The sequence below is a fragment of the Lissotriton vulgaris genome, chromosome 3_1 (genome assembly GCF_964263255.1).
Source record: "Lissotriton vulgaris chromosome 3_1, aLisVul1.2, whole genome shotgun sequence".
NCBI classification, from domain to species: domain Eukaryota; kingdom Metazoa; phylum Chordata; class Amphibia; order Caudata; family Salamandridae; genus Lissotriton; species Lissotriton vulgaris.
Genome location: NC_141689.1, coordinates 35,248,116 through 35,270,794, shown reverse-complemented (window position 1 = coordinate 35,270,794; position 22,679 = coordinate 35,248,116).

Genomic DNA, 22,679 nt, shown 5'->3' with positions numbered 1-22,679 from the left:
CCTTTTAGCAGTCGATTAATCATTTTATTACTACCTAGAAACAGATAACATATTGCTGAAAATGATAGCTACCATTACAAGCTGATGTGCGTACGGTCAATATTCAAAGATACCTTCATCAATCGACGTAATGTCATTAATATCGTTCATCACCATAATCACAGCATTAGTGTCATGGATGGATGTCTTTGGCCTAGGCGTCAGAGTATTTACACAATAAGCACAACAAGACGGGAGGCAGTGTATGCAATGGCAACAGGTAAGGATAATTCCAGCAACTGCAACCAGAAGGATAAGAATCTTCTGACCCCAGGACGTGAACATACCCCAGAACCATCCAGAGAGAGTCCAAGTACCACCTTCTTTGTGTATGTCAGATTAAACTCTATGCAACTTCTGTATGGTAGCATACACATTGGGGGGGGGGGGGGGGTCAGGAATGTACACACAGCAGCTACTGCCAAAACACGACAGGCCCATCCCTGATCGGCAAGGATGACGCCTAACAGCATCCGATTTTGGAAAGTAATGAGCCTCGTAGCCTCAAGCTTAGCAGTAATATTGGTCAGTATACCTGCTGTTGTATTAGTAACCCCTTTCACCAATCTCGTGACCCCACAAAGCTGGAGGCTATTGGCTTTGGGGCCAATAAAAGGTACAATACCATTCATGGCACCCTCAAACTGTTGTAAAGAGTTATCTGTCTGATCTATATCTTTCGTGTCAATAACCCTTCAGACTCGAAACAAGTATGTACTTCTATGCTGCAGCTGATGACTTTTATGATAGTCTGATGGAGCTTTTTGGGAAAGGAGAAAATAGAAATAACACTTAACCGACTGTCCCTCCGGGAGACAGACATAAGCTTGGGACCAAATGACAAAGTAAACATTAGGGGGTGGTATTAAGGGAGGACTATTGGTCGTTCTTAATTCATATGTGGAATTACACCTGCCCTCCCCTACTTTTATCCTCCCGGCCCCCTGGACTCAGAAGCTAGCTGTTGTGTTGACCACTGACACTGGTATTGGCTTGTCCTAAGCAACATTACGAGCCTGGAAAGACTGAAAGTACTCGGACGTGTTGAACCATTGGAATTCAGCTATTTCCTTTCGAGACCATGTCCCGTTCTTCACACTTTTGTATGCATTCATGCAGGTCCTTAAAACAATTTACCAAATGCCCCTTGGCCTGTCAGACCACCGGGTTGGACCCTATGATGGAAATACACATTCTTTACCACAGTGCAAGAATCAGTAGGTTTCCTAGCCAGAGTATCAAATTGGGGATACTGAGCAATGCAAAACAACCCTTGCAACTACTGCTGTATGACAGTGGCATGGACAACAAGTTATCACTTTTATGAGTCACTGAGTGGAGTAATCCACAAACCCAACAATTAGTTTTATTTGACACCTCATGAGCCTGATACAATATTTGTATAAATACATTCTCCTTATAAGACTTTCAATACTCTCCTTTGTGAGGGGCCAAAGTGAAAAACATGTGTTCAGGAGGAAACAGTGTTGTACTAGCCAAGGAATACACAGGATACTTCTCATCCAAGATCCAAGATATCCCTCATACAATTATTAGTATGATCGCAACTATTGACACAAAAACTATTTTACTTTTCCTGGACCAACCTCGCACTGGGGGCGGAGGTGCAAATCTCTGTTTTTCCTCAGTAAGAGGCCAACCAAATGGATACATTATGAAGCAAGGGAAAGGCAATGCAGTAAAACTGATGGCAAGGGGCAAGTGTTCCCAGTATCCGTCTGAGCCTCACTGGTAGACTCCTATTGTTCATCAACGTTGGTGCTCTTGAGCACCGGCGGTGGAGCTGCTCAGTCCTTGCTCACGATGAATCCCATGTCGTTCAGGATAATGTATTTGATGTATCCTGTCAAGTATCAGAACAATGCATCAATCTCACCTCACCCTAAACTAACACCTTTGGTACTAGAGCAAAGTACACCCTGACTTGTGCAGTTTGTCCCTAGCTAATCTGACTTCTCCTTTGGTGCACTGTTCCTCAGTCGATGGCGCAAATGGTACCTAGTGATTCCGAGCACTGAAGGGCCAGTGAAAGAGGGGTCAGGGGAAAGGGACTCAGGCACAGAGGGGTCAGTGGCAGTGGAAAGGGTCACCTTAATAGCTTTGATCTCCGGGGGGACTGCTGCATTTAATACTTCATTATTTTTAGCATCCGTTTGGGTCCATGCGAGCTTGACATTGGAAAAAGGGGTAAATCGTGGAACTTTCTCACACTCCGTGTCCCCAGTACCTTCCCCTACCCTTTGGTCATAGGGCAAGGGCAGGGGTACTCTGCGGCAGTGGTGCGAATGGATCCAGTTCTTTTGGCCGGTGACCTTTATGGCTGTGCGGATGGCAAGGAGGACCTGGACAGGTCCCTTCCAGCGGGGCTCCAAACTCTTTCTCCAATGGAAATTTCTCACCAAGACAAAGTCAGCGGGCCGAATATCATGTCCTGGCCCCTTGGGTACAGGTGGCAGGGAGTCATGGATCTGTTGGTGAATAGTTTGCAGACTTTTAGTTACCTCACACAGGTAATCTGTCAGCAATGGATACTCTTTTTCCGAAAACCTAAGAGGCTGCGGGATGGCCCAGACATTCGCGGGACGCCCAAACACGACTTCGTAAGGTAACAATCCTGTTCTAGAATGTGCTGTTGCTCTGGTGCACAAAAGGGGTAATGGTAGAGCGCCTGGCCACTGCAACCATGTGGTCTCCTGAATCTTTGCCAGTTTCAGTTTAAGTGTAACATTGTACTTCTCAACCAATCCTTCTGACTGGGGGTGATTCGCAGCATTAAACCTCTACCAAAGGTATAGTCCCTCGTAAATTAGCTGAATAACTTCGGCATTCAAATGACTTCTGTTATCACTCCAGATCAAACGGGGCAAGCCGAAGCGAGGAAAGAACTCCTTCAGGAGTATCTTTGCAATCGCAATGGCTGTATTTTCTTTAGTGGAGTAAGCCTCAACCCATTTACTGAACACACAACCACTAGCACACACTTTAAATTATTGACCTTGTTTTGATGAAGTCCATTTGAAGCACCTCAAAAGGGAAAGTGGGAGGTGCAAAATTACCGGGTGGTGTAGGGTTTCCTTTGCCAGGATTGTGCATCATGCACACCATGCAGTATTTTACTAAATGAGCAGCTGTCTTGGAGATGTTATCATTCTGCCATACAGGGTCTAACAACTTGCAAATACCCTTAGCACTAATGGGAGCTGGGCCATGGGCCATTGTCACTACAGGAAGAAAATATACATCTGGCAACATCCATCTCTGCTTCCCTGACTTGTTAATCCAACATCCTTCATCATTTAAATTTGCTGTACTTTCTTGCCACACCACTAATTCCTCCGCTGTGGCCTCACTCTGGATCTGCTTAATGGAGAACTAGGGCACCCACCTAGCTGGACCTAATACAAAAATTCTCTTCATTTAAGTTTGGGCTGTTTCCGTAGCTGTCTTATCTGCAAAAGCGTTCCCCTCACCCACCTTGTCACTAACCTTTTTATGAGTGCTGCACTTCACAATCGCCAACTTCATAGGGAGTGTCAAAGAAAAAAAAAGCTATTGTATAAGGGGGCCATGCTGAATGCATGCCCTGTGGGAATTAAGACACCCTCTCTCTGCCCAGGGCTACCCAAAAATATGGGCGACTTTGAAGGCGTACTGGCTGTCAGTATAAATATTAACAATCAGTCCCTCACTCAACTCGCAGGCTCGAATAAGGGCAACTAACTCAGCTGCTTGGGCGGACTGATGGGGAACTCGTGATGTCTCAACTACTGTGTGCAGGGTAGTATTAGCATATGCTGCAGTGGTGGTGCCATCTGGCAATTTGAAACAAGAGCCATCAATATATAGTTTCCCTTGGGCGTCAGATAAGGGACCATCACTCAGGTCTACCCGTCCCTTCATCTCTTCCTCTGTCTGAAAAATGCAATCATGTAAGTTAATTCCCTAATTTTCAGAAGGGAGGGGTAGTAACGTGGCTGGATTCAGAGTGGCACAGCGTTTGCTCATAATGTGCTTTTGGAGGAGCGTTAGCTTGTAACCAGTCAGACGTGCACTTGTGAGGTGCTGCATCCTTGTCTTATTCAATAGTGTATCCACAGCATGGGATACCATGACTATGAGGTCAGTATCAATTACGAGTCCTGCTGATTGTCATATTGAGACAGCCACAGCCACCACTTGTCCTAAACAGCTTGGAAGGGCTTGCGTGACAGGGTCATGCACAGCAGAGAAATCAGCACACAGCCGTTGTTTATCTCCAAACTAGTGGGTTAGAACAGAAAGCGCACAAACAGCTGTATACGTACAGAACAAATGGCTTGGTATAGTTAGGAGTACCAAGCACCAGAGCCCAGCAAAGCGCAACCTTCAATTGCTCAAAAGACTGCTGGCATTCAGGCATCCAATGAAGGGGGTCATGCACATCTTTAGTGGTTAGTGCAAGCAGAGGTTTTGTTAGTGGGGAATAGTTTGGGATCCTTTGGCGACAGTAAGAAGTAATGCCAATAAAAGTACGCACATCTTTCTGGGTTTGCAAAACAGGCATTTTCACAATGGTACTGATGCACTCAGGGGTCAATCTCCTACCCTCCTTTGATAGTAGGTGACCTAAATAGATGACTTCCTGTCAACAAAACTGAAATTTGGAAAGGGATACCTTATGACCATGGTCAGCTAGATGGAGCAACAATTTAACCGCACTATGTCTACAACCTTGTTCTGTGTCAGAGGTGATAATCAGGTCATCAACATATTGGAGTAATACATTGCCTAAGGGGAGCGGCAAGGAATCCAGCTGACTTTTCAATGCTTGACTATAGATATTCGGACTCTCTGTATAGCCTTGAGGAGAGGGACAGAATCTAAAATGTCTACCACTAGGGTGAACCCGAACAGATACCTGCTGTCTGTAGGGAAGTGGGTTTCTGTTGCAGTAACCCCCCCCACACTTTTTGCCAGACTACTGATGCACTTTCATGTGATGTGCTCTGGGTCCCTGCCAATCAGGTTCCCAGGGCCTGTGTTCTTTCCCCAAAACGAACCCAGTTGGCATATATGGCTACTGGTCAGCCCCATGTAAATGGTACAAAGAGGTACCCAGGGCACTTAGACCAGGTAAGACCTCTAAGGGATGCAGCACTTATTGTGCCATCCTTAGAGGTCCTGTACCCTGACATTCACACACTACCTTTACAGGCTGTGTGCTTGGGTACAGAACAAAGTGAAGAGTCGACATTGCACACATCCCTGTGTGTCATGCCTGCAACCCACCTCTCTAGCTGGGTGCCCTATGCTAATGGTGAGCGTACTGGTGCACGAGCCATGTCCCCCTATAGTGTCCACTCCTAGACATTGTAAGTGCAGTGCTGCCGTTAAGAGTATATGGTGCTGGGAGCTTGTCATTATGAACTCCACAGCACCTACATGGCTACAAAGTAAACTGAGAAGTTTGGTATCAAACTTCTCAGCACATTAAACCCACACTTATGCCAGTGTGGGATTTAATGGACAATGCACACAGAGGGCATCTTAGAGATGCCCCCTGAAAAAGAACCAGCCTCTGGTGGGTCCCCTGACTGGTACACACGAGCCTGCCCCCATGGGACATGTTTATGGAACCCTAGGGGGGGAGCCTTTGTTCCCTGAGCCCAGAAACAAAGCCTTTCCGCCAGGAAGAGCCACCTGTGGCAGGGGAGCTTCAAAGGCCTGGCAGCATTTGTAATGCGACCCCCAGCCTCTCCTGCTATCAGGAGCAGGCCAACTTCCCGTCTCCCCTCCTTTTCAGCTGGAAGACAGGCGGGAACACTAGCCAGCCCAGAAGCGGTGCCCACCTCCTCCAACTTCACCCCTCTGGTGGGGGAGGCGAGGTGAAACCCACTCTTCAGTGCCCATCTTGCAGATGGGAGGCACTCCGCAATCAGGAATAGGGATTGTGCTCACACCCCCACGTGGGGTGAGCACACCAAGGGTGTAGTCACCCTAAGGTCAGTAGCCCATTGGCTACTGATCTTGAGACCCCTAAAACGCCCCTTAAATACAGAATTTAGGGGGCAGCCCTGAACCAAGAAAGCAGAATCCTGCATGTTAGAAATGGCGATTTCCGGTTGGCTAAGGCTTGCGTCAAAGCCAGGCAGAAACCACCATTCTATGTCAGGGCAAGGAAGTCACCCGCCAAGATAACCCCTGCTCACCCTCTTGGCAGCTTGGTACGAGCAGTCAGGCTTATCTCAGAGGCGATGTGTAAAGTGTTTGCACGCTCACCCAGCAACAACACCCAAGGCCCACCACAAAGGAATCTCCACACAAGGTTATATATAAAAATAGCCTTTGTATTATACCAAACACATTAGATAATAAACACACACTTTACAATGTGCCAGAGGCATGGGCAGAATTTACAGGGCATTATGTACACGGGACAGGGTCACATGGACCACTGTCAGGAATAAGCACTTTTAGAACTAGCACTTGGTAGAATTAGCACTTTGTAGGAATAACACTTAGATATAATAACAGTAGCACCAAATAGCAAAGGTAGCATACAACCAGTATTCACCGGTAAAGGGTAAGTAACACCTACGCAACCCTAACCACCTTAGGAAAATATCACGCAGGGAACCATGAACTCACTAGTATCACTTATACTAGGAAAACACCCTCCTAAGCATAACAATACATTTAGTGGTATAGACATAAAAGCATTGCATATGACATAACAATCACATTAGACAGGTAATCACTTGTTTGCACCCAAAGAGCACATAGAACTGACCCCAGGCCAACCTGGCCTCTCAGGGGCTGAAACGCACTGTGTCCAGCAAAGTCAGGGCAGGCTGCGCAGGCAGCAAACAGATGGGTACGCAAAGGTTCAGGCCTAAACGAAGCAGCTGCCCACTAAGTGCTGGGCAGCTGTAGCAGGGAGCCTGGCACCAGCGTGCCCCCTGGCTCTCTTCGGGGCACTGAATAAACAATGGGGCCAAAAACAATGTGGGAGCCTCGTGGGCTCGAGAGAACTGTGTGCCTGGGAACCTCGTGGGCCCTGAAGAACTGTGTGCCCGGGAGCCTCGTGGGCTCGGAAGAACTGTGTGCCCGGGAGCCTCGTGGGCTCTGAAGAAAATGCTGTCCACTGTTGGGGGAGCGGCCCGCTGACAGGCGGGTCGCTCTACCTCCCGAAATGCCCCCTTCGTTGTTTGAGCCTCGTGGGGTCTGATTAATAAACTCCCCCGTCGTTGGAGTCCCCCCTCTGGGGACTCGGAATTTTATGCGGCCAAATTGTCGGAGAGCAACGGGGAGCGGCCCGCTGCAAATCCGGGCCGCTCTATCCTCGGACTGGGGACTCGGGAGCCTTAAAACAACCTGTGCCCCTTGACGTCGGAGCGGCCCGCTATCGAGTGGGGCTGCTCAAGGAACCAGCACAAACAACACCGAGACCACTCCTTACCGGTCTCCTATTCTCCGTGCCGCCTGGGCTGCTGCTCCGGACCGCGGGCAGGGCTCTTACTGCCTCTTCCGGCCAGCAGGTCAGTCCCGGGCACTCCCTCCTCTCGGGAGCTCCGGAAAGAGAGGCTGACTTCAGATCGGCGTGCAGGAGCGCGGGGTGGGCTCCCATCCACTTCCTGCTTCCTCCGGTCTCGCGGCCCCACCCACGTGCTGCCTGACTTCCGGCGGCGGTGATTCAGGGAAACCACAGGGTAGGCTTCTGTTTAAAGACGATAATAAACACGGGGTGGGCACCTGTAAAAATGGGATGGCACCGGCGAGAGTACAAATCAGCACCAGGTCCCTGGCGGGGTGGGCACCCGTCAGGGGCACAAGACGGCACTAAGGCAGGGGGATCCCTACACCGAGGACTCCCTCTGCGGGACGGTCACATCTCCGTGCTGCAATGTAAAAGCAGAAGCGCTCCCTGGAAAGTAAAATACAGCGCTTTCCAGGCGTTGTAAGGAGGAATAAAGTGCTCCAAAGCACTACAGGGCAAAGTCCTTCAGGAGGTGGGGTGGGGCAAAGGCTAGGCCCAGAAGCCAGCTCACAGGGCCCTCCAGGCAGGGACAAAAGGGGGTGGTAATGGACGAAGCATCTGAACCAATCAAACACTCACACCCAGTCAAAAGATCTGAGTTTAATCCATCACCGTTCTTTAGCCCACTCTGCCACCCCAGTTCAGACATGGCTATATGCAAATCAGTCTGACCCTGTGCCTCATGGGAACAGTCCAGCCTGAACTGCCAAGCCATGCCTTCCCTGGACCGGAAACAAGCTTCCGAGGACCGGTTTCTGGCATTCCAGCCGTCTTCAGCCCGGCTTGCTTGAATCCAGTGGCAAAGTGAGCAAGGGACTCACGTCTGAGCATACCCTGCCACACTTATGGCGGCCAAAAGCGGTACAAAAGGGGGTGGTAATGGACGGAGCATCTGAACCAATCAAACACTCACACCCAGTCAAAAGATCTGGGTTTAATCCATCACCGTTCTTTAGCCCACTCTGCCACCCCAGTTCAGACATGGCTATATGCAAATCAGTCTGACCCTGTGCCTGATGGGAACAGTCCAGCACGAACTGCCAAGCCATACCTTCCCTGGACCGGAAACAAGCTTCTGAGGACCGGTTTCTGGCATTCCAGCCTTCTTCAGCCCGGATTGCTTGAATCCCGTGGCAAAGTGAGCAAGGGACTCACGTCTGAGCATACCCTGCCACACTTATGGCGGCCAAAAGTGGTACAAAAGGGGGTGGTAATGGACGGAGCATCTGAACCAATCAAACACTCACACCCAGTCAAAAGATCTGGGTTTAATCCATCACCGTTCTTTAGCCCACTCTGCCACCCCAGTTCAGACATGGCTATATGCAAATAGCAGTTCGGGCTGGACTGTTCCCATGAGGCACTGGGTCAGACTGATTTGCATATAGCCATGTCTGAACTGGGTATTTTACTGAAAACCCCATTCAAATCTATGTACTGTATTTACAAAGCATTGCATTACTCTGAAACAATACTCTAAGTCAAAACAAAGTGCATATACTATTACAATCCAAAACTGTATTACAACTGTATATTTACTGCACAGTATTTGTCACTTACCTGTGCCAGGCTTGCTTGGTTCTAGGAAATAAAATAACTAAAAGAATATTTTTATACAAAAACAATTGGTCTGAAGTTCAGTTCTTGAGTGTGTGAATTCATTTGCTGACTGAGTGTGTACAACAAATGCTTTACACTGTCCTCTGATACTGTCTTACTGCTCAACCACACTGCCACAAATAGAGAGTGAGGTGCTATCTAACTTTACCTCTGCCTACCTTTGGGGTTCCACTGGACGCTGTGCACACTATACCTCACTTTGGTATAGTATATAGAGAGCCAGCTTCCTACACTGCCAGGATGAATTGGGGTGCTGTAGAAGGCATTTTTCAAGTCAATGACAGAAAATAATTTAGCAGAATAAGGAATCATCGTCAAGAGAGTCGTAATCTCAGGGACCACTGGAAACTGGAGAAAAAATATTTTAAGTTCGCACAAATCAATCCCAAAACAATAACATCTTTGTGATACTCAGAGGGACCCGAAGGTGTCCGTTTAAGAATGGGAAGAAAAGGGCTATTACAAACATTAGCAGTCGTCTCCTCAACCACTCCTTTCTCAATCAAATCTTGCACAATTTGTATCAGAGCTCGCTCACCTGCTTGCGGTATCTTATACAGAGAAATACGGGATAAAATAGCCCCTTCCTTGACACAAATTGAAACAGGTGATATCTGCAACAAACCCACATCTCTGTTGCCCGTTGCCCACAGTGTGGGTGGTGCATCTTTAAAATCAGCAGGGAGAGGCACCTCTTTAGACAGACACTGTGTAGCGCACACAACATTCGGACCCATTGTCATGTAAACACCCTCCGGGGAGTAATATATTGTGGCATGCAATTTCTTCAATAGATCCAGACCCATTAAATTCTCTCTACAATTGGACGTCAACGAAAATGGCAATAGTCAATGCAAGAGCTTTGGAAATGGGGCTCACAACAAGTACAGCAGAAAATCCTACTGAAATATTATTATGGCCAGACAGAGCTGCCCCAGGGACCAAGGAACGAGAAATTGAACTGTTTGTTGCACCTGTATCCACTAAAAACTCCTTAGTCGAACCATGCACGTCTGCACTAACGTACGGACCTCTTTGGTCTACGGATATCAAAACTGGTCCCTCACCCTGTCCCCGGCTGTTCTAGCTGGTAACTAGACATAATATCGAATCCAAAATATAGAATAGCCATAATATCGAAGTCAAAATATAGAATGGACAAAATATCAAACGGACAGAATATAGTGGTGAAAAATATCAAATTGAAGGTAAGTAATATAATAACGATTTTCAAAATATAGAAAGTCAAAATATCAAAAAATTTAATATGGGTATTAAAATATATCGAATTTTTAATAATAACGAATTTTTTAAAGTGTTTTGTATGTTAGTATATGTGTGAAAAAAGTATATTAATTTTGTGATTTATTTTTAAGTAATTAATTTTATGTTATTTAATTTTTGTGTAATCTATTTCTGTAGCTGGTTGTGGGTTTATAGGGGAATAGGGTGGGAAGTAATTCAATTATATTAAATTAAATATACATTTTTAGAAATGACTAATTATTTTAAATTTCATTTAGCGTTTTAGTTCTGTAGCGGATTGTGGGTTCATACGGGAATAGGGTGGGAAGTAATTTAATTGTAATCAATTAAATATTTTTATTTATTATTAGTATTCATTTTGAATTAATAGTTAATTAACTTTTAACTGGTAATTAATTTTTATTAATTGATAATTTGATAATTGTGTTAATTTTATTAATTTATTTTCCGTAGTGGGTTGTGGGTTTATTGAGGAATAGGGTGGAAAGTAATTTAATTGTAATGAAGTAAATAATAATTATTTATTTATTGGTATTGATTTTTTATTTATTGTTTTTAATTGTTAATTGTTAATTATTTTTAATTAATTTGTAATTAATTTGTGTTAATTCATAAATTGATAATTATGATAATTGTATTAATTTATTTTCTGTAGCGGATTGTGGGTTTATTGGGGAATAGGGTGGGAAGTAATTTAATTGTAATTAATTACATATTAAAAATACTTTTTGTGTATTGATAATTAATTTACTGTTAATTAATTATTAATTGGTATTAGTTTATATTATTACTTAGATTTTGTTATTGAAAATAATTAGTTGTTAATTAATTTTAATTACGAATAGGTAATTATTTTAATAACTCATATTTATTTGTATTTCTAATTGATTAATTATTACATAATATTAAATTGGTAATTCATTTTAATTAATGTTTTATTGGTATTGATATTTAATTTATTTTTATTAATATATTAAATCATTACTTTCCCTACTGTTGCACTCTCTGGAGTGGGAATAGTAATTTTTACACCCATGCTATCCAACGCTTTCCCAACTGTTGCATTCTCTGGAGTGGGAATAGTAATTTTTACCCCAACGCTATCCAACGCTTTCCCTACTGTTGCACTCTCTGGAGTGGGAATAGTAATTTTTACCCCTACGCTATCCAGCGCTTTCCCTACTGTTGCACTCTCTGGAGTGGGAATAGTAATTTTTACACCCATGCTATCCAACGCTTTCCCTACTGTTGCATTCTCTGGAGTGGGAATAGTAATTTTTACCCCAACGCTATCCAACGCTTTCCCTACTGTTGCACTCTCTGGAGTGGGGATAGTAATTTTACCATCCCGTTATCCAACGCTTTCCCTACTGTTGCACTCACTAGAGTGGGAATAGTAATTATTACCCTCCCGCTATCCAACGCTTTTCCTACTGTTGCACTCACTGGAGTGGGAATAGTAATTTTTACCCTCCCACCATCCACCGCTTTCCCTACTGTTGCACTCACTGGAGTTGGAATAGTAATTTTTACCCCTAGGCTATCCAACGCTTTCCCTACTGTTGCACTCTCTGGAGTGGGAATAGTAATTTATACCCCTACGCTCTCCAACGTTTTCCCTACTGTTGCACTCACTGGATTGGTAATAGTAAATGTTACCCCCCCAGTATCCTACGATAAAAATATTGTATATTGTTTATTTATTTACGTTAATATATATATATATATATATATATATATATATATATATATATATATATATATATATATATATATATATATATATATATATATATATATATATATATATTACCTACTGGCAGTCGCCAGTAGGTATATATAGTTAGGATTTTTTCCCTATGGGATTTTTGAAAATTCTATGTCTAATAACTTTGGCGTTTGTGGACGGAATCGGCTGAAATTTTCAGAAAAATGGCACATTCTGTTTCTGAGCAGCCCCTGAAAATTTGGGGGGGTTTCGTCAAGGGGGGGCCGAGAAAAAAGGGGGGTCCCAAAATGCGTTTTTCCCATGTTAATTTCCATAGGGCCTTTGGCCTCACTTTTAGCTCGAACGGCTGAATGGATTTGCACGAAACTTGGCAAAATTGTAGGGACTGTTAGCCCGATGTGCCTTTGCTAGGTCTCAATATATGTGCTCCAGTGGATTTTGAGAAATTAACGTTCAAAACAAGATATATATCTGTAACAGCGCTCCGGGCTGCGCTCCGGTCCGCTTACTTTTCGCGAAACAGGACTTTGCGATGCGAAGCTGATTGGCTCCCCGGTGTCTGTCAACATTCTAAACAGTCCGGAGCGGCCGCCATCTTATCTCTCGGTAGGATCGAGAGAGAAGAAGAGGTGAAAAACGAAGGGGGAATTTAATGAAAGGGGGCAAGGTATACCCCTCTTGACCCCCTAGGAATGTTGTTGGGGTTATTAAAGGGTCCCGTGGGGAAAATAAAAAAAAAATTATTTTTCACGGTAGAAGCGCTTCCCGGGCCGCGAACTGGGCCGCAAACTGGTAGCGAAACGGGAATTCGCCATTTTGTGCTTCGTTTTAATTAAATTACTAGGTATAAGGGGGTGCGGGAGACGTATCCTAATCCCTTATGTTTTCTGAGGGTGGCTGAGGAGGCTCATATATGTTGATACATGTCTTCCAGCGGCTGTGCGTGAGCTTTTTTTTTTTTTGCTGCGTGACGTCTGTTAACGTTCGATTCGATGGAAATCAGGAAGTGTTGACCGCCAATTTGTCAGTGCGATAAAATATTTTGTTATAAATGAATCCTTATTGATAAACATTGTCTGCGCCATCTTGCCTTTTTTCCAATGCCACAATTTTGTTGTGCACGGCAGCCATTTTAGATGCCAGGCCGGTCCCAGGCTATCACCTAGCCCTGCGGATGTAGTTTATGGCCCCAGCTGTAGAGAATCCAGACATGCCAACCCTCCCGATTCAGGCGTGAGACTACTGATTTCAGTGCTAGTCTCCCGCCTCCCGATTTCTGCAAGCAAAAACCCGGGGGCATATTACCAACAACTAGCGATAATTTTTGTCTCTAACTTGTTTAGAGACAAAAATAATCGCCGCACATCGGCGATTTTTATCGCAGATAAACCTTGCTATTAGCAAGGTTTATCGCAAATGCGATAAAAAACGGCCGCAATGCATGAATATCGCTGAAAAGTCAGCGATATTCATGCATTATCGAGCAAATGCTCTTAGCCATGTTATCCACCTCCCATTGGATAACATGGCTAAGAACTGCTCAGGGCAGGTGTTAGCTTTTGGAGATATTCGCGCTTAGCGCGAATATCTCCAAAAGTTGGTAATAGGAGATAGCGATGTTAGGGACTGTTTCCAGTCGCTAACATCTTGGCACACCCACTTTGCATGTCATTAGTGATAAATATCACTGACATGCAAAGCGGGGCCCAAGATGGTCGCTATCTCCTTTTAGCTGTCACTAACTGGTGTTAGCGACAGCTTGGTAATAGGGAGATAATTTTATCTCCGCTTTCTTGGCTTTTAAAGCAAAAAAAGCGGAGATAAACCCCCTTGATAATATGCCCCACGATTCCTCGGGGGTTTCAGCTGACAAGGCTTGGTATTGTGTTACGTGGTAATTCTTCCAGGAAACGTCAGAGGGTCGATGCAGGGGTTCTAGAAGGGGTGATAAACCATTTAAGCCTCATGAACAAGCGCATGGTCTTTTAAAGATCTGTGAAGTACTCGGGGCGGCGGTGTGTGTGTGTCCTCTTTCAGGAGCGGGCGGGGGGGGGCACTGCCAGCAACTTGCCAGGCCAGGCAGTGTTCAACACTTGCATCACCCTTTCTCTGCCTGCTATTGCGCTCCATGCTTCGGAAAGGTAAGAAAAAGAACGTGCATTTGAGTTTGAAATGTCCGATCCTGTAGCAGTACACTTGCAAAGCCCACACATGACAATAACCGGATTCAAGGCCCCATTCACCCGATTTTTTAAAAATATATAGCACTCCAACAAAGTAGGATTATAAAACTTTATTAACTTTTAAATATAACGAACGGAACAAAAACTGTAAAAACATTTAAACATTTTTGACAAAAAAAAGCAACAATGGTCAGAAGCTGTCTTTTGTGCGAATAGTCCCAAGGCAGCACAACGTGCTGAGTTCTGGACGGCACCCAGGTGATGTCACCTGGGTGCCGCACTGGTTTTTGGGATCCTACAATGCAGCTCAGAAAAACAGCGTTGGGCGTCCCGGGTGGTGCGGGGGGAGGCCTCGTCAGTAGCGGTCTGTTGTGCGAATAGTCCCAAGGCAGCAGAACGCGCTGAGATGTGGATGGCACCCAGGTGATGTCCAGTAAACTGCCGCACTGGTTTTGGTATCCTACAATGCTGCTCCGAAAATTGGCGTGGGGCGGCCCGGGGGGGCGTGGGGGAGGCGGCGTGATCGGGCCTCCCCAGGTGGCGGCCATCCAGCTGAGTTGCGCCCGCTCTTGCGGCTACAGCGTCTCGCTCACCATGTAGTTGAGTTGCTCCCACTCTTGCAGTGCAGCGATAGGCGGCTGCCACAGGACTCTTAAAATGGCGGACGGCTCTTCGGTTTTGGGCCTGGTCCACTAAAATGGCCCTGGGACACCTTGGAACTCGGACGCTTGCCTGCTAGGGCTTGGGCTCCATTCTCGAAAGCGTCCCCTCAGCCGTGAAGATTCTACAAAAGTCTTGGGGGCCCTCGACTCCTGCAGGCTTCCGGTGGGGAGCGGCTGCCATGATTGCTCGCGGAATGACCACGACGGAGCCACGAGATGGTGGTGCTCTCATGCTGACGCCAGCTTCAGTCTGAATCATCCAGAAACAAGGTGGGGCTTTCATCGTTTGGGAAAAAAAAAAATTCTAAACCAATGAAAAGTGTTATTTTTAGGTCATATGACCAAGCCTTCCATCTTTAGGAAACCAAAAGTAAAATGAACCAATGAAAAGTTTTATAAACAAGTCACATGACCTGTTATGCGGCATAGGGCTACAAAAAGCGTAGAAAATCCGTTGGCACGTGAGGCGGCGTCAGTAGCGGACCGATGTGCGAATAGGCCGAAGGCAGCACAACGCGCCGAGATCCGGATGGCACCGAGTTAGTGTCCAGCAAGTTGCTGCACTGGTGTGGCTATCCTACAATGCTGCGCCGAAAGTCGGCGTGGGGCGCCCCATTGGCCTGTGAGGTCGCGTCAGTCAGTGGGGGCTGTGCGTCTCCCCCAAGATGGAGGCTCCTCGGCTGCAGTGGAGCGCCCCTTAGCGTTTCACTCGCCGTCCAACTGAGTTGCGTCCACACTTGCGGCTACAGTAGGCCGAAGGCAGGACAACGCGCCGAGATCCGGATGGCACCGAGGTGGTGTCCAGCAAATTGCCGCACTGGTGTGGCCATCCTACAATGCTGCGCCGAAAGACGGCGTGTCCAGCCGAGTTTCTCCCGCTCTTGCGGTACAGTGACTCGAACGCGCCGAGATCCGGATGGCACCGAGGTGGTGTCCAGCAAGTTGCCGCACTGGTGTGGCCATCCTACAATGCTGCGCCGAAAGTCGGCGTGGGGTGCCCCGTTGGCTTATGAGGTGATGTCAGTAGTGGACCGATGTGTGAATAGGTCGGAACCAGCACAAGGCGCCAAGATCCGAATGGCAAGTCCTGGATGTTGAGTGCCATAGTTGAGAGTTCTGAGCAGTGCTTGTAAGACTGTCTGAAGCTTATTTGCACCTGCTGCAGCTTCACTATTGCCCTGGTGTGGCCAAAGGTCGCACATGACATAGGCGGCCGGCTCCCGAGGTCCGGCGGAACTTTTTTCCTTTTCCTTTTTGCTTCTTGTCCCACAATCCGTTTCATCTGAAGACACGACCAGGTCCCTGAATGTGTGCAGGGGGACGTTATTGATTGAATCAAAATGGCGGCTTGACACAAAGCTGACTCAAGCGTTGCTGTTGATGCTATACAGACAAAAATTGGTTTTCAGTTTGTACATTCTTCAGGATTTTTTTTTCCATCCAAGGCTGATTGAGAGTTTGTAGAAAAATGGCTTCAGATTTTCCACATACTACTCTTCAACATTCTTCCTAAATGTAACAATGTGAGACTCACTAGGAGAACGGCTGTTTATCTTTCCTTTCAAAATGCTGCCAACAATATTTTCTGAATGGAAGACACCATCTTGTAGCATAAAGGGCCGAAATGGGTTCTGGTCTGGCCGATGGTTGGTGGAGATATTTTGACTATATCTTGGACCTGCCCGGCCTCGCCCAAAATGGCGCCGGTATAAATGGGACTCGTAACTCCTTGTTGTGTACTGGTTGAACAACCTTGATATCACGAGATATGAATGCAGTTTTGATGCTCATGGCGGGCGGGGACGAGAATTGATTGAATATTTTGACATCCCTATTGATATTAAGTTCTGATGTGTTATTGATTACTGTAGTATTGAAAGTTCGAATTAACGTCACGCATGGTACTTGCCCGCAAATGTATATCTAGATAATTTTTTTGTAAGTGGCTCTGTCGTAATTTAATTACAAAATGTACGTCCACCGATTCCGCAACTGTTAGACACCTTAGTTCTTGCAACCTAATGGCTCGCTCGTTACGTTCCTCTATAATGTAAATGTCTCCTCATCATATGTCTCTACTCCACTCTAGGTCTCTGTACTCTACGCCACTGTACTCTGTTCCACTCTACTGTGCACCACTCTACTCTGCCCAACGCCAATCTGTGCCACTACATTCTTCCCACTCCTCTCTCTGCCCCTCCACTCTACGATGCGCCACTCTAATCAATGCCACTGCATTCTACAACACTGCACTGTATGCCGCTGAATTGAATGCCATTGCACTGTGCGCCCCTCCACTCTATATCACTCTACTCCAGTCCTCACCACTCCATTGTATGACACGCCACTCCACTCTCCTCTACGCCAATATCTGTGAACAGTTGCATAGGCGAGACCTATTGGCTTTCATAAAAGCAAGTATTTGACTGGACACGCATTTATTGCTGCTGTGCATATTTAATTCTCTCGCCTCGGTGCCCACTCTGATCAGCGATCACACTCGGCAACTCTGGGCATTAGCTTGCCTCATCTTCACTAACGGCCCCACCAGACCGCCGGGGATGCCTGGTCTCACCCTGGAGATACCCATTAAGGGACCATCTCTCAGGGAAGCCAGGAAGGGTTTCGCAGCGGTCGAAGCGCCTTGGGACCCTCCGGGTAAGTGGTGCGCTATATAAATGCCTATACATTTACATTTACATTTACATTCTCCCTCTCCCTGAGAAGCCTTGGACGGCTCAACCTGCTCTACACCCGAGAGACAAGTCTGAAGGGGTCGGTGGCCCCGTCACTCAGGATCCATGGTAGGTGGGGCCCTGGGACTTCAGGGGTGAAGGGCATCAACTCCCAGTGGGGCCCAGAAACCTTTGCGTGCCCGGTGGCCCTCTGAACGGGGTTCTGGCAGCTTCTATGAAAGAAGAAGTAGCACAGTGCCAACATGTGACACGCTGCCAACACGTGACACGCTGCCAACATGTGAAAGAACTGTGTGTGGAGGTTGTTGGTACAGCCCCTCCTACCCTCGGGGTAGGTAAAGTTCACTTTGTTGGTACTGAGGAGGGGCTGAAAGAGCCCCAGGCCTCTCTGCCGACGCATTATAGGACCCCCTTCCTGCCTCACTGCGCCCCTCATGACACCAAAGAGCCATGAACAGAGGGGTGCAGCCCACTCAACCTATGGGGGTCCCTACTGCACAAAGCTGCCATGCTATCTATTAGGGGCGCCCTGTGTGTGACGTGGCCAGCTGAACTGTGCCTGGCCAGCACCTCCATCACTCACAGGGTGTGCCCTGACTGTTGTTTGGAGGCAGTGAATGAATGAATAGATGGGGTGACCACTCTTCACAGCACCTCGATGTGGTCTTTCCCATCCGACCCCCCACATACAATCGAAACAGTGCCCCCCAAGTGGACATCGTACCCTGCCCCCACCCCTCCTCCGAGTGTGTCAAGGCCAACAATGCCCAGGCTGTGCTCGGTGCCCCTGCAGCAGGGTACTGGCTGCCAGTTTCCGGTTCGACAGAACCGACTTCCTTCTGGTATTCTGGTTGCTAAATCCTTCCCGGACTCAGGGCGACCTTTATTTACGTTCTTGCACACGTCCTGCGCCCTTGTCTCCCAGCCTTCTTCCTGTAACACAAGTGTGGGACCTGCCTGGCTTCAGGGGCAGATGTCACAAGGGGCTTAGGTGAGCCAGCACCAGTTCAGACCAGCCACCTGTGTGCCAAGCCTAGGGGAAAAGCCTGCAGCCTGGGCGGTCCCGGAGTGAACCCCACCATCACATCTGAGTGAAACACCATCACTGGAACCTGGAGTACAATTATACTATCACTAATGAGACGCGTTCCCTTGAAAAAGCCCTAGCAAGCGAAACATGTGTCGGCTGTTCTTTTGTCACCTATATCTTGGATATGAAAAAATACAGCATACTACGCTTTAAAATGCACAACGGATTTTGGGATTTCTCACCCCAGCTACTGCTATATGGATATATCAAGCACAAACCTTTCTCAAGCTCAATACAACTTCTCTCAATTTGGTGGTTCGTGGGTGTTGCCACTTGACAGGTAAGTGCCAACCACAGAATTGGGTCCTGTCTCATTGAGCATAAACCCCGGCTTCACCCACCCATCACCCCAATAAAATACCTAGATACATACATACATAAATCATACCAGGATACGTGCATACACATATATGTGCATACATACATGCATGAATACATAGATACATTCATACGTGCATAATGCATATATGCATCCACACATGCATTCATACAAATGTACATACATACACAAATACATACACTCAGATAGGTACATCCATATAGACACACATACATGCATACATGGATAGATACATGCGTACAAAGGATAGATACATGCGTACAAAGGATAGATACATGCATACATGGATAGATACGTGCATACATAGGTACGTGCATGTGTACATACTTACATACCTGCACGCCTTCCTGTGGTGATGTTCTAAAACTGGAAATCACAGCTAGAACAAAGCCAGGGTGCAGCTCGCCTGCTGCTAGCACGGCATGATGGGAACTTGTACAACCCCCAACCTGAGGAAGAGATCACGGATGAAGGGGGCCACCTGGCGGCTCCGTCCCAAAGACTATGGGGCATATTTACAAGCCCCCTCCACCACCATGGCCTTGTAGATAAGGTGTAAGGCCACGCAGCGTAAGTTGCGGCAGGGAGGCATGCCGTGGGTGTTACTGTGGGTGATCCCCCACAACACTCATGGATTCTTACTCTGCCCCAGATTTACAATTTAGCCTGCATTTGAGGTAGAACCAAAAGATACGCCTTCACAAAGTAGACATAATAAGGGGAAATGTTTACATTTCCCCTAGTTTTTGCCTCTTTCCACATGTGCTGCATTCTACACCCCTCATGATTGTGTTTGGGCAGGAAGGTGCCCCTTCCTGCATAAAAAAAACATTATCCTATGAGGCACAGGGTCAGACTGATTTGCATATGGCCATGTCTGAACTGGGGTGGCAGAGTGGGCTAAAGAACGGTGATGGATTAAACCCAGATCACTTGACTGAGGGTGAGTGTTTGTATTGTCAACGCTCCGTCCATCACCACCTTTGTTTTTTCTTTGTTCATCCTAAATTGGCAGGGAATGCTCAGACGTGAGTCCCTTGCTCACTTTGCCACTGGATTCAAGCAAGCCGGGCTGAAGACGGCTGGAATGCCACAAACCGGTCCTCGGAAGCTTGTTTCCAATCCAGGGAAGACATGGCTTGGCAGTTCGGGCTGGACTGCTCCCATGAGGCACAGGGTCAGACTGATTTGCATATGGCCATGTCTGAACTGGGGTGGCGGAGTGGGCTAAAGAACGGTGATGGATTAAACCCAGATCAGTTGACTGAGGGTGAGTGTTTGTATTGTCAACGATTCGTCCATCACCACCTTTGTTTAAAAAAAAAACATCATGCCAACAGCACAGGCACCCTTGCACCACGGGGCAAGAGTGCCGATGTTGGCACACCACTGCAATTTTGTGCGCTGGCTGAAAGGACCTGAATGCACCACATCTTGTAAATTCGGTGCATTCCTGCCCTTTCGGGCTGGCAGAGGGCAGAGCTGCCAAATGACTTGCGGCGCTGCCCTATGCCAATTGTGCCCCTATGGGTACAGTTGAGGGAGAAAAGCAGGTTGAGTGGAGGCGCTGTGCCCAGAGTCTACAGAAGAGCCTTAATGACCTATTATGAAAACATGCACAGGTGACCAGCATAAGCTGCGACCCTACCCATGTGCCTAGAAGGCTCTATTCAGTAAACTTCATGAACAATTTAGAGACACGAGTGACACCTACACTACCAGTACATGGAACAGTCATTTAATAAACCTTGTGGACAGCCTTCGCTCCCTGTCTGAGCCGCTCTCCCCGCCCACTATCATAGCAAGCGCTCATAATGAACTAGGCGCTATACTGCCCTCCCGGCATACAGGAGGTTCAGATTCGATGTAGCTCCTCCTGAGCCCTCTGAGAGGACCGCCATAGATCCCCAGAGCTCAGGGACCCAACTATCAGAAGCAGAGTCTCACTATTGCAGTGTCAAGAAACCTACAGGAAGTCCAAACCAGAGGCGATGTGTCTGCGCACCCGGGACTTGGAACAGCATCCCTGTGGACATCAGACCTGCCCCAACCCTCCTGCAATTCAGGAAGAAACTAAAGATGCCCTCCCCACTGGACTCATTCCCCTCACTCACAAGCCTCACCCCTTCACTCATTCACTTCTAAAGTCTGACTAGAGGTGGGAGAGCCACTGGAAGCTCGAGCCAGGCTTGACTCAGGTGTCTGGCTCTGGCCTGACTCGAGGTCATTCCGGACCTGTGAGCCCAAAACGAGCTGAGTATTAAATAGGCCTGGGCGAAGCGCTACGCTACGCTCGCGGAGTTTGCGAAGTTTGCGCAACTTCGCACTACGCGAGCTGCACGTAGCACAGTGCAAACACGCGTAGTGCAGCGTAGCGTAGTGCAGAGCTCATTTTTTGCTTGTTTGCGGTCCTGAACGTCATGTTCGCGACTGCGAGCAAGCAAAATGACATCCCGGCGAGATTCTCAACGCGGGGAGATAAGGTTTCTCATTCATGTTCGCGACCGCGAGCAAGCAAAATGACATCCCGGCGACATTCTCAACGCGGGTAGGTAAGGTTTCTCATTGTGAGTGGTTGCGCATGCTCGCGACCGCTCTCAATGAGAAACTACCAGTTCGCGTTGAGAAAGCTGCAGCTCGAGTAATATTCTACTCGAGCAGCAGAAAACTACAGCTCGCACTGTGCAAGATGCCGTTTCAATGATTGCACAGTGCGGGATGCTTGTCCGCACTGCGCAATCATTGAAAACGCATCTTGCACAGTGCGAACATGCTACTACGCAGCTCGCGTAGTGCTACGTGAAGTTCGCGTAGTGCACTTTGCGTAGCTTCGCGTAGCGCTACTTTGCGAACTACGCCCACCCTTAGTATTAATGTGGTTCCTGCCTGCCACCCACACTCAAACCTCATGACCCAAAAATTAAACACGAAGCAGTAACCTTTAAGGTAAAATGGTCGAGAGCGAGAGATACCCATTTAGAGGGAGACCTGCACAAAGTGGAACCAGTAAACCGGGGCTCAATCCCGGCTTTCATGCGTCACCGCATTGTGTGATTTTTAGCAGATATTTTATTTCACCCAACCTCCTATCATGATCACGTATGAGTAAACCTTCAACGATACCAGCTTAGTGTGTGCACTGGAGAGACACCTCTTGAGTCTGACTCAATACACTGTAGCAGTGGTTCCCAGACTTTTGACTCCTGAGGACCGCCATGGATTTTAGTATTTTATATTGAAAGAGTTTGAACATTTTAATGGATGGTGTTGCATCTCCGTGATTAACTTTTAAATGGTTACTTTTATTTCGCAGTATAAGGCTCCTGCCAGGCAGCCCTGGCTAATATTTTCAGACCAGTCCCCATACGGTGCACACCAAGTGCAGTGAGTGAGCCTGACCACTACAAAGGGGGCTTTGGGAGTCTCTCCCCTCAAGAAAATGTTGGATACAATGGTGCATTTTACAACACATTTATCATTATATATTGAATTGTATTAGCTTTTAAAGAATAGTACA